Here is an 11,713-nt window from a genome sequence, read left to right on the forward strand (position 1 = left end):
CACCTTATCTGCCCCCCTTCACCGGCCGACACCTCGCCCCCTCTCGACCCTCATTAGTCCCCGCCGCCACACTCAACCTCATCGACCATGTTGGTGCGGTCGTGCTCTTCCCAGTAAGAACTGAGAGGCCCGTGCCGAGAGAGTTCTGAGAGAGAGTGTGGGGCTACTTTGAATGGATCGAGGATGACACGCACCGTGAAGCTGAATCAGTCGCCGGTCGTGCCCACCTACCCGCCGCCCTTGAGTATTTTGACTCGGTGTCAACAGCAGCCTAGCAGAAATGAATGCCGCGTGATGCACAATATGGCGACTCTGCTAGAGTTGCTCTTACATCCCCATCTACCAACACAAGCCATAAAACCACTCCAGCTCACTTGTTTGGTGATTTGGTCAAGCCAAAACCACTCTATGCGACCACAAGCGATGGGGCAAAGATGAACAAAGGGCGGCAAGCCACAACTAGAACTAGATTTGCATAGGCCAGGTTTTGCCGATTAGGCACACGAGGACACGAGTCCGATTTGGTGGGTAGGGAGGATACTCCCATCTGGTTTACGCTTCCGAGTTGGAATACTGGCCATCAAACCGGAAAATGCCAACGGAGGCCGAGCTCCAGGGAGCTCGGTATTTAAAAAAAATCAAAATTTATATTTCGAAGTTTCAGAAAAAATCAAACAAAAATCTACGGTAACTTAATAGATTTCCGCACGAACGTGTAAGAAAATTATTTGAATTTGTTGTGCTTTGTAGGTTGTACAAAAAAACAAATATCCGGCCCAACAACAAAAAATATTGGCCCATTTTAGAAATACATTTTTGTCTTTTTTCTGTATGCCACGTGTGAAAGTATTTGGTTTTGAATTTTTGCACAGACGCAATACACATGTGTGAAAGTGTATATACAAACAATTTCAAATTTTTTCACCTTGTAGAAATTTGTATTTTGAAAACGAGCTCCGTGGAGCTCGGCCTCCAAAAGCCCTCACCCGCCATCACACACGTTATCTTGACAAGTGGACCCAACAGGTTAAACTAGATACAACAAAACAATTTTGAGGTACAATGTGGCGGAAAATTTAAATGGGGCAAATACTATCACAAATAGACAAACAATGGGTAAAAAGTTAAATTAACTCTCTTATTAACTATATCCCTTTTCAACCAAAAAATTGTGGTGTGTTTTTTCAGGTGCGTCAGTATTTGTTATTCCGAGAGAAAATACCTCTCTGCTCATAGTTGTGGCCTTGTGGGCACACATGATTGCAGAGCATGAAGCTTACTTCAATATTCTACCTATTGTATATGATTGCAGAGCACCGAAATATGAATAGTTAGACATCAATGTAAACCTTCATCGCCGAAATCGGAATGAAGGTTCATTTCCTTTTACACGACATCAGAATTTGTACGGTAGTAAAGCTGCCTATAACTCACCACAGGATCAATGCTTAATGCTTACTGGAGCATAGCACAACGCATGACAGACTCAAATGCACCACTCTCAAGTTTGAAGCATTCAAACGACGAGCATTCATATCCGTTCCAGGAACAAAGCAAACTTGTACTAGAGGCTAGACCTACTACTAGTTGAACTTCTCAGCTCATCCCACTGGCAACAACATTCCAACGATTCAATAATCACCAACGTCATCCATGTTACCGAAAAAGAGGAAATTAAGAAACCCAGCGCAGCTTTGAGAGCACGATCAGTTGCTCATGAGGATGTTGGATGTTACACCCCCCAGAACTCCTTCGTCTGCTTCTGGCTGCGGAGATCTGGTAGAAATATCAGGGAGTATATAAGTGTATAAGTGTGTGGTCTAGGATCATGTACAGAAGGAACATACTTAAGTTAGCAAAACATACTTCCAATTTAACAGAATGCTGACAAGATATTAAACAGATTATATATGCACATAAAAGCATGTGGCTTTTCAGGGAAAGCGGACCAAGACAGTATGCAGTGGACATCCGTCAGCAAGTAGCACATGAACATAAAAGCAAGTAAAACTGCAGATAATGAAAATAAATACAAAATGCTATCTGAAGAGAAGGTATGACTCACAAGCACTCCCGCTGTGGTGGACATAAATTTTCTTGACTGGCATACCATTTGCCATAAACAAATTTGCCAGCTTATGGACTCTCCCATCATCCTTTGAGCATGTGATCTTCACCATTCGAAGATCTTTGCAAGTAAATGATCTTCTCTGTAGTTTGATACCTGTTTCTGATGCCTTTCTGGCATTGAAGTTCTTTTGTAGATAAAAAAGTTGTTGTTAAGCATGCGCTAAAATACTCAAAACTAAAAGATAATAAAGTAAGCATAAGCCCCAACTATGTAATTACACATACAATTTTAAGTTGGAGAAAGAGTTTCTGTATATTAGGTGAGTGCTGCAGCAAGAAAATTAATGCATCAAAGTCTGCAGCCATACACCATTCACCAAGGGACAGGGTCTTCAGGTTGCCAAAAGTTGGACATGTATTCAGTTCCCTACTCAGAACCACCTACACATTGCACATAAAATGAGTGTTCAGCAATTAAACATAGTAATTTGAATCAATATTATATTTTATATATTGAATACAAGAGGTTTATTAAATATGCAGAGAAGAAAACAAACATACCAACCACGAGAAAGAAATTAAGACATATAGTGATGTGTTACCATGATTAGTACCTATTGGTAAAATAAGATTCCTCATTCTTTTCTATAATGTGAAGGGACATTGCCATTATACTGGTACGCAGACTCAAAATAGTTAATTACACAACGATTTGAACAGTAATCATTTAAAAAGATACACTACTTCAAGAATGTAAAAAATAACAAACAATAATCTAAATAATATATAATGTTCTCTTGAAGCTCCATACTTCCATATCTCATTGATTTGACCTACTACATTTGATGATGAAATGAGCTAGTACAAATTTCTTGATCTGAACTCTTCTCCAAGTCAACTGTGCCTTTCTAACCAGGTGTTGCTACTTATGTAAGAAATGTGCTCATTGTACATGTGTATTCTGTTGGGAGCGACATAAATTTCTTTTGCAAACATCAGGAAAAGTTGTTAAGGAAAAAAACAATTATGGCTATATCAAGAAAATTTTCATGCTCGAAGATAGAGAAAATAGTAAAAGGTGGTGACAGCTATACCTCTCCAGCATCAGTCAACAACTCCAAAGTTCTAGCACTTGAAAGACTCTGACGAATATGACGGCCAAAGTTCTAGCATTCTGTATATCCATCATAGATACTGTCTTTACTGGAAATCAGGTCTTTACCTTTGTAGCCATACTTTGCATCATTTGCAATCTCACTGTATGCATAGGTATTCTCATCACCATAATAATAATTATCCTTGTAACGATCATGCCTGTAAATTCCTTCAGCAAAACCATGTCCATATCCAAACCTTATAAAATCATCATATCCAACACCATCACTCAAGGAAGACTCATCATGAATCTTTGAGCTCTCTGTCCAATCATTATTGTCGCTATCATCCCCGTCGTCATCAGTAGTTCCATCACAATAATCTTCATCACTGATGCATGCATTATCATCACCCAAGAAAGAGTCATCAAGTATGATAGTAGCTGTGACAAGTGATCCCAAATTCTTGAATGATGGGACTCGGACGTAAGGTGTGATGGGGTGCCGAAGTAGGAGGTTCGGAGCAGCAATGGAGAAGGCGCAACTAATCTCGCATTCGAGCATGATTAAAGTCTTCAAAGAGGCGGACACAATCCTAGGGCCCGCCACCAAGCAATCCTTCAGACCTAGTACTTCCAAAGACGTGCAACTAGAAGAAAGCTGCCCGAGGATCCTGTAGTCGAGCATGGCATACGACAGCTTCAAGACCTTGAGGTGGCAAGAGATGAACGACGCGCGGTCCAATGACGCAATCTCTGAGCAGCGCCCGGTGAGATGGATAACCCGCGCGTTGCGCTTGATGGCGGCCATCATCCACGCGCTGGCGTCGTCATCGGTGAAGCCCGCTTCTTCGTCGCTCGACCGCAGGCGGAGCTTGACCACGGGCGCCGATTCGTCCCGGAGGAGGAAGAGCCGGCGCGGAACTTCTCAGGCGGGTCGCCGTAGCGGCCAGTGGAGGGGCGCACGCGGAGATCGACGCAGGGCACGGACGCCCAGAGATGGCGCCACCGCCGCGCGAGCACGCAGGTGCGGACCACCTCCCACGCCTTCAAGAATGATATGATGTAATGCAGGAGCTCGTCCGGGAGGGCGCTGAGGCGGTCGGGCTTGGCGACAGCCCGGCGGGCGCCGCGGCGCTGGCCCGGGCGTTGGGTGGTGCTCCGGTGCATTTCGTCGAGCGGAAGATCTGCATGCAGGTTTAGCGACACCGCGGCTCAGCTTTGTCAGTCAGGATTTTGAATGATGGAACGGAACATAACATACCAAGAGAGACTGCTTGAAATGGCCTAAACTGAATTCCGCCAAGAGACACTCACGTACACAAGAGCTGGCAGAAGCACTTGATCGGTTCCTGTACAAGCATGCACTAGTACATGAGCCTGACTTGTAGTATAAAGTTGAAGATTTTTAAAACCTTCATCAAAGGATATGGAGCGCATTGCCGTTTGTTAAGGAAACTGGCACAAACAAACTGCCGAGTGGAATGTCACAAATTCTCCAAATCCACTACCCAAAATAGTAATAAAATGATTGTACATAGCGGCGGCGAAAGGAAAGCAGGGAAGAGGTGGCCACCTTGCAGCTTGGGCGCGGACGGCATGGGCTCATCCACGTCGTAGATGTGCCGGAGGAGGGCACGGTGAACGTCATGTGGTGCCTCGAAGGCACCTATGCCAGCGGTGCCCTTCCCCACCGTGGAGCTCACCGTCGCGATGGCGACCGGTTGCCGCTCGGAGATGTGGGGCGCGATGTCTGGTGGTGGCCTTGAGTCGGAGTAGCCGGGGAAGGGAAGGAAAGGGATGCGCTTGGCACCGGATCTGGAGCGCCGCCGCTAAGCAACAGGGGAGATGGTCAAATGGGACTATCACAGGAGCAAATCCTGAAATAAGAACCGTGGGCGCCCCGCACTCTCTTAGAGCTTAGGCACTCTCGGCCGTCGGATCAATTTCTTGATGCGTTTTCGACCATTCGATCTCGCTCCTGGAAGACCTCGGCCGTCAGATCAATCCGAAAACACTGCCGCAGTGAGTAGTGTGCCCTCCAGCGTGCCACCGCCCATTGTTTCTAGGCCCCGCCGAGGGCATTTTCGTCATTTCACATCTTAGGTCAACACTTGCCTTTTCCGTGTCGCTACCTCTTTCCCAATCAATGCTAGGGCTATTACGGTAGCAAATTCGTTAGAAAAGAGGGTCCTTTTTGCGCAGAAGCGTGCATTTCTGTGTACACATCTGTCCCATTGAATCTGTGCCATCCATCCTCAATCCAGTGGTCCAGCTTCCGGTTTTCTTTTTTTGCAACTAAAAGCCAGATTCTATAGTAGTCGCCCGACCAATATGGCGACTTTTGACTGAGAATGCCATTTTAGCATACTAGTCATCCGACATTCGGCATGCATAATTTGTGAAGGGTGCTCCATATTCAACCCTTCAAATAATGTGGGGGCATCGGTTTGGAGCATGCATCATCCACCATCTGCTCGAGCGCGAAGAAAGTTTTGGCTCAGACTCTTCCTCCTGCATGCAGCCCTATCAATGTCGTTGTTGCCCGTGCAATTGCCGCTTCCTCCCTGACAACGTTGCAACCACGTATCCACCGAGCAGAGTGCCAACTAACGCTCTTCGTCACGTTCCCCTCCCGCACGTAGCAAATCAGGCCCAATTTCCATCCGGAACACGCCCATTCGCTGGTATATGAACCCATTACCTTCGCCATCAGCACCACATTTAACCTCTCTCCCCCATCCCCGTCGCCAACACACTCACCTCACCGCCCCCTTCACCGGCCGCCACCCTGCCCTCTCCATCCCTGCCACCACACTCAATCTCATCGACCATGTCGATGCGGTCACGTCCTCCCCAGCAAGACCTAAGAGGTCCACACCAAGAGAGGGTTCTGGGGGAGGATGTGGGACTACTTCAAGTGGATCAAGGATGACGTGCACCGTAAGATAGAATCAGTCGTCGTCCGTGCCCGCCTACCCACCGCCCTCGAGTATTTTGAATGAATGTCGGTGGCAGCCTAGGCAGAAATGGGCGCCGCGCTCACGCCAGTTTCCAAATGCACGGTATGACGACGCTGGTAGAGTTGCTCTTATATCTCGCCAGCACAACCCATAAAAAACCACCCTAGCTCTGCACCATATTTTGTGGTTTGGTCAAGCCAGGCCCACTCTGTGAGACCACAAGTGGAGGGGCGAAGAGAATAAAGGGCGGTAAAGAGGAGCCGTCAGGCGACAACCAAATCAAGATTTGCCATGGGGCAAGGTTTTGCCAATTAGGTCGACGGGGACGCGAGTCCGGTTAGGTGGGTAGAGGATAGTGCCATCTTGTTTACGCTTCCTAGACTCCTAGTTGGAATACTGGTCATCACACACATCATCTTGATAAGAGGACCCAACTGGTTAAAATCCGGGCAAAGTGTTAAATTGGGTTAAACACGACACATCACAGCAATTTTGGGGTACAATGTGGCCGAAAATTTAAATGGGGCAAATACTATCACAAATACACAAACAGTGGGTAAAAAGTGAAATTCACCGTCTTATTAACAGTGTCCTTTTTCAACAACAAAAACGCGGTGTATTTTTTCAGGTGTTAATATCTGTTATCTCTACTACTTAAAAAGAACGTAAGGTTTCCATTTCACCTCTTTTTCGTCCAACCTTCCATATATACGTCGCACTCTTTCCTTATCCTCTTTGATTTTTTCCTCCCATATTTGATTGTTCTCCCATCCATTTAATTGTCTCATGTTTATTAACTTATCAAAATAATCACATATTTTGTTGGCAAGTCATTAAATTCTTACCAAATAAGTGCTTATCTCTACTACTTAAATCTCTACTACTTAAAAAGAACGTAAGGTTCCCATTTCACCTCTTTTTCGTCCAACCTTCCATATATACGTCGCACTCTTTCCTTATCCTCTTTGATTTTTTCCTCCCATATTTGATTGTTCTCCCATCCATTTAATTGTCTCATGTTTATTAACTTACCAAAATAAACACATATTTTGTTGGCAAGTCATTAAATTCTTACCAAATAAGTGCTTAACAATAAAATGGCAGAAAAATCATGGGGATTGCATACAAACATTTGGTAAGATTTTAGCGTATCAATATAATAATATACATGGATTCTCAAAAATAATAATATAGTACAATAATAGTCGTGCAGTCAGGGGCTAATCTACTAGAATGTTTATACTCCCGTTGCAACGCACGGGCAATTGTCTAGTTCTGAGAGAAAATACGTCACCGCTCATAGTTGTAGGCACACATGATTCAGAGCATGAAGTTTACTTCAGTATTCGACCTGTTGTATATGAAGTGTATTTCCTTTTCACTGCATGTGAAACACATTTCAAATTTTCAATTTTGCATTAATTTCAATATACAACTATACTAAACTTCCGAAGATAAAATAACCCTGACAAATGAACCCTACAGTCATACTGTCAGAGTGAAATAACAAAGCGTATCTCAGCTGCACCACAATTCAGGCACGACGCATCCATAATTTATTTTCTGTTCTGGTAAAAAAGCAAAGTTTACTACAGACCACACAAATGAATTAGTTTATAGTATAGGAAGAACATCCCAGCGATTTGTAGCCCATGCTACTAAAAAGGACGTCAAAAGATCCGGTGAAGCTTTGAAAGCATAATCAGTACTACATGGAGATCAAGGGTTCTTACTGCACCTTGCTAACTACATAATGGATGGTCGATCGCCGGCAGGATTTAATATCTAGAAGACCCCTCGTAAACTTCTGGACGTTTACATCCAGTCGTCCCCACATTCATCCAGTTCTTGTTTGGCGAGGTCCCTCATAAACTTCTGGCCACGGAGATCTGGTAGAAATATCAAAAAGTAGATGACTGTAGATTAGGACCATGTACGAAAGAACATCTTTTAATTTTACAGAATACACTTCTCATGTAACAGAATATCGATGTATACACTAAGCAGATTATATGCTCATTTATACTTATTTAGCTTTTCAGGAACACGGCAATGTGCTCTTTACATCTCAGTAAATAGCATATGAACATATAAACCAGTAAGGAAATGCTGATATTGCAAGTAAATATGAAATGGTATAGGTATGACTCACAAGCATCTCCGCTCCGACGCACATAAATATTCTCTAGTGATATACCATTTGCCCTGAACATATGTGCCAAGGTGTGGACTCTCCAATCGTCCTTTGAACATTTGATCTTCACCATTCTAAGTTCTTTGCAAGTAAATGATCTTCCCTGTAGTTTGATACATGTTTCCAATGCCTTCCTTGTGCTGAAGTTCTTTAGCACATTAACCAAATTGTCATTAAGTGTGCGATCAGATACTAAAAAACTAATAACAATGAAGTCTAGGATCAAGTAGCATACACCAAATATGTAATCACACATACCAATTTGAGTTGGAGAAAAGCGTCTTTATATTAGGTGAATGATGTAGCAAGAAAATTAATGCATCGAAATCAGCGGCCATACACCATTCACCAAGGGACAGGGTCTTCAGGTTGCTAAAAGTTGGACACCTTCTCAATTCCCTAGTCAGAACCACCTTCATAATGCAGACAAAAGAGTATTCAGCAAAGAACGGTAGTAACTCAAATCAACTTCTCACAGTAAAAACTGCATATGGATGGTTTATTCAACAGAAAAAAGATACCCATCTCGAAAAAGAAGGGAAAACAACATCTATCATATAGTGATGTATTGCTAGAAGAGTAGCACGTATTGGTTTCATATCATTCATCTTTATTTTCTAGTAACTGGAGGAACATCGGCCTTAGACACTCTTATAAAAACTGAATATATATATAGCTAATCTGTTGAAAAGATACACTGTTGCAACAAAGAGAAAAACTGCAAAGTTGCAATGAGAACATAATTGATGAATAATACTCCCTTGAAGCTACAATTGATGATTAAATAAACTAGTACTACACCAGAGCAGAAGGTCAGAAATGTGCTCATTCAACACGTGTTCTATTGGAGGGAACCCGGCATTTCATTGTGAAACATGCATGAAAAAATGTCCCATTATAACTATGACCATGCCAAGGAAAATATAAATAGAAAATAAGAGAGGAAAAAGAGAAATCAGTAAAAGATGGTGATTGTTATACCTCTCCAGCATCAATTAACAACTCCAAACTCGTAGCTGTGGAAAGGCTCTCGAGCATATGATGGCCACCTAGAATGTAACTATAATTTCCACCACTGATTTTTCCATAGTTACCATCTTCACTGGAAAGCTTCCCTTACCTTTGTAGCCATACTTTGCATCATTTGCGATCTCACTGTATTCATAGGCATTGTCATCACTATCAATATTGCTACCATAATTATAATTATCCTTGTAGCGACTGTGCCCATATCTTTCTTCGGGAAAACCATATCCATATCCAAACTCGTCAAAATCACCGATGTATCCAAAATCATCATCATCACTCAAAGATGAGGCATCATGAATCGTATAGTTCTCCCTCTTATCATCATTGCCATCGTCATCAGTAGTTTCATCGCAGTCATCCTTATCGCTGATGTGTTCAAATTCATTGCTCAAGAAATGGTCATCAAGTAAGATAGTGGATGTGACTAGTGACCCAAAGTTGGTAAATGACGGAACTTGGGCATACGGTGTGATGAGGCGCAGAAGTAGGAGGTTGGGAGCTGCAATGGAGAAGAGGCTAGGAGGGGCAACTGAGAATCCCGAATTGAACTTGCACTTAAGCATGATTAAGGTCCTCAAAGAGACGGACACAATCCCAGGGCCTGTGACCAAGCAATCCTTGAGATCCAGCTGTTCCAAGGATTTGCAACTAGCAGAAAGCTGTCGGAGGACACTGTCATCGAGCCTGGCGTACGACAACTTCAAGATCTTGAGGTGGCACAAAACGAAGGGCACGCCGTCCAACGACGCAACTCTCTTGTGATGCCCGGCAAGGTGAATAACCCACGCCCTGCATCGTCCTCGTTGAAGCCAGCGTCCTCGTCGCCGGGCTGTAGGCGGAGCATGTCCACGGGCGCTGACACGTCGCGGAGGAGGAAGAGGCGGTGCACGAAGTCGCGGAACTCCTGCGGCGGGTCGGCGTCGCGGCTCATGTAGCGCACGCGGAGGTCGACGCAGGGCGCGGACTCCCATAGGTGGCGTCACCAGCGCGCGAGCATGCAGGTGGGAACCACCTCCCATGCCTTCAGGAACGACATGACGTGGTGCAGGAGTGCATCCGGGAGGGCGCCGAGGCGGTCGACCCCGCCGCCGCCGGAGCCTGACACCTGGTCGGTGCGGCGGCACGGCCCCTGGCGCTGGGTGGTTGCCCCGCGCATTTCGTCGAGCAGATGGCCTGTGCATAGGTTCAGGGTCGCCCGACGTAAAGATTATGCAGGGAAATCCATGGAGGGATGCGCTTATGGGGAAGGGGATCAAACTTAGGAGAGATCCGACGAAATGGTGTTGAGTTCTTGCCGCTTTTGAAACGAAAACTCAAATTTTTCGGGATAGAGGCGATAGTTAGGGCGTAAATCATGTCTTGTTCCAATGGGCCTTTGGCCCCGTTATTTAGGGCGTAAACGGATTAGGTGTCAATGGGCCTTTGGCCCAGTTAGTTAGGACGTAGACGGACTAGATGCATTGGATATACGCTGAAAAGTTTCTAAAACAAAAGGATATACACTCAAAAAATTCTGGGGAAAAAAGATATACGCTAAAAAAAATGTAGATTGGATATATTCTCAAAAAGAAAATAAAAATATGCAAATTAGGATGGTGCCTTCCTAATTTTGGTATTCATATTTTTCAACAGCGATTGGATGCATACACCTAACGTTTGTGTAGTTCTTTTTAGACCTATGTGTAGTTAGGATTTGCACATAACTAACACCAACGAACACAACCATCAATGGCAATAATTGAGAGACTCCATTTCTAGGACAAGTATTTCCGGACGGAGGGAGTACTCTGGACCACATGTACCACTTCACCTCCTCTCACAACTACCCAGGTGATTAGGGTATCTCTGCCTCCCGTCAATGTCGCCGTTGGTCCACCTCGTCTTTTGTGACCTTAGGGCCATGGAGACGTGGTGGGTATCGACCCTTGCTGGTGGGAGGCTTCCTACCCAATTTTAGGTGTTTTTAGGTCGATTGGGGTTTGTGTCCTTCTCGGTAAGGCGGGGCGGCGGCTCATTATGGATGGAATAAAGTCCTCATGCATAGACCTCATTTTCGGCAGTGTGTCTAATGTCGTCGAAGGGCATGTGGAGATGTGTCTCCGAAAAATCTTGTACGATTCGGTCAATGTTCCTCATCGATGAATCTTTGTGGATCCAATCTTTCGTTTCTGTGACTATGGTTTGGATCCTCCCCATCTATGCTTCTACTCATCGGCGACGGTTGTTCTTCTGGTGTGTTGGCCTTGTGGCACCTTAGCACGACGACTTCTTGACTGTCTATCACAATAAAAAATTCCCTGCTGCAGTGACGGGGAGGTGTTGATTGTGGCCCACTTCGGCTCATGACACACGATGAATAGATTG

At 44.5% G+C, this 11,713-nt stretch overlaps 1 long non-coding RNA gene and 1 pseudogene across 1 annotated transcript; both read right to left on the bottom strand.

Annotated features, from left to right (window-relative positions):
• Positions 1 to 1,508: 1,508 nt before the first annotated feature.
• On the bottom strand, positions 1,509 to 4,134 carry LOC123187596 (uncharacterized). Its single transcript, XR_006494045.1, has 4 exons — positions 3,165 to 4,134; positions 2,356 to 2,511; positions 2,066 to 2,255; positions 1,509 to 1,776 (listed from the first exon to the last, which is right to left on the bottom strand). It is a non-coding gene; the product is annotated as an uncharacterized lncRNA (long non-coding RNA).
• Positions 4,135 to 7,941: 3,807 nt separating this feature from the next.
• On the bottom strand, positions 7,942 to 10,505 carry LOC123191527 (uncharacterized; annotated as a pseudogene).
• Between the last annotated feature and the right edge of the window lie 1,208 nt (positions 10,506 to 11,713).

Source organism: Triticum aestivum, chromosome 2A, assembly GCF_018294505.1.
Source record: "Triticum aestivum cultivar Chinese Spring chromosome 2A, IWGSC CS RefSeq v2.1, whole genome shotgun sequence".
Classification (NCBI taxonomy): Eukaryota; Viridiplantae; Streptophyta; class Magnoliopsida; order Poales; family Poaceae; genus Triticum; species Triticum aestivum.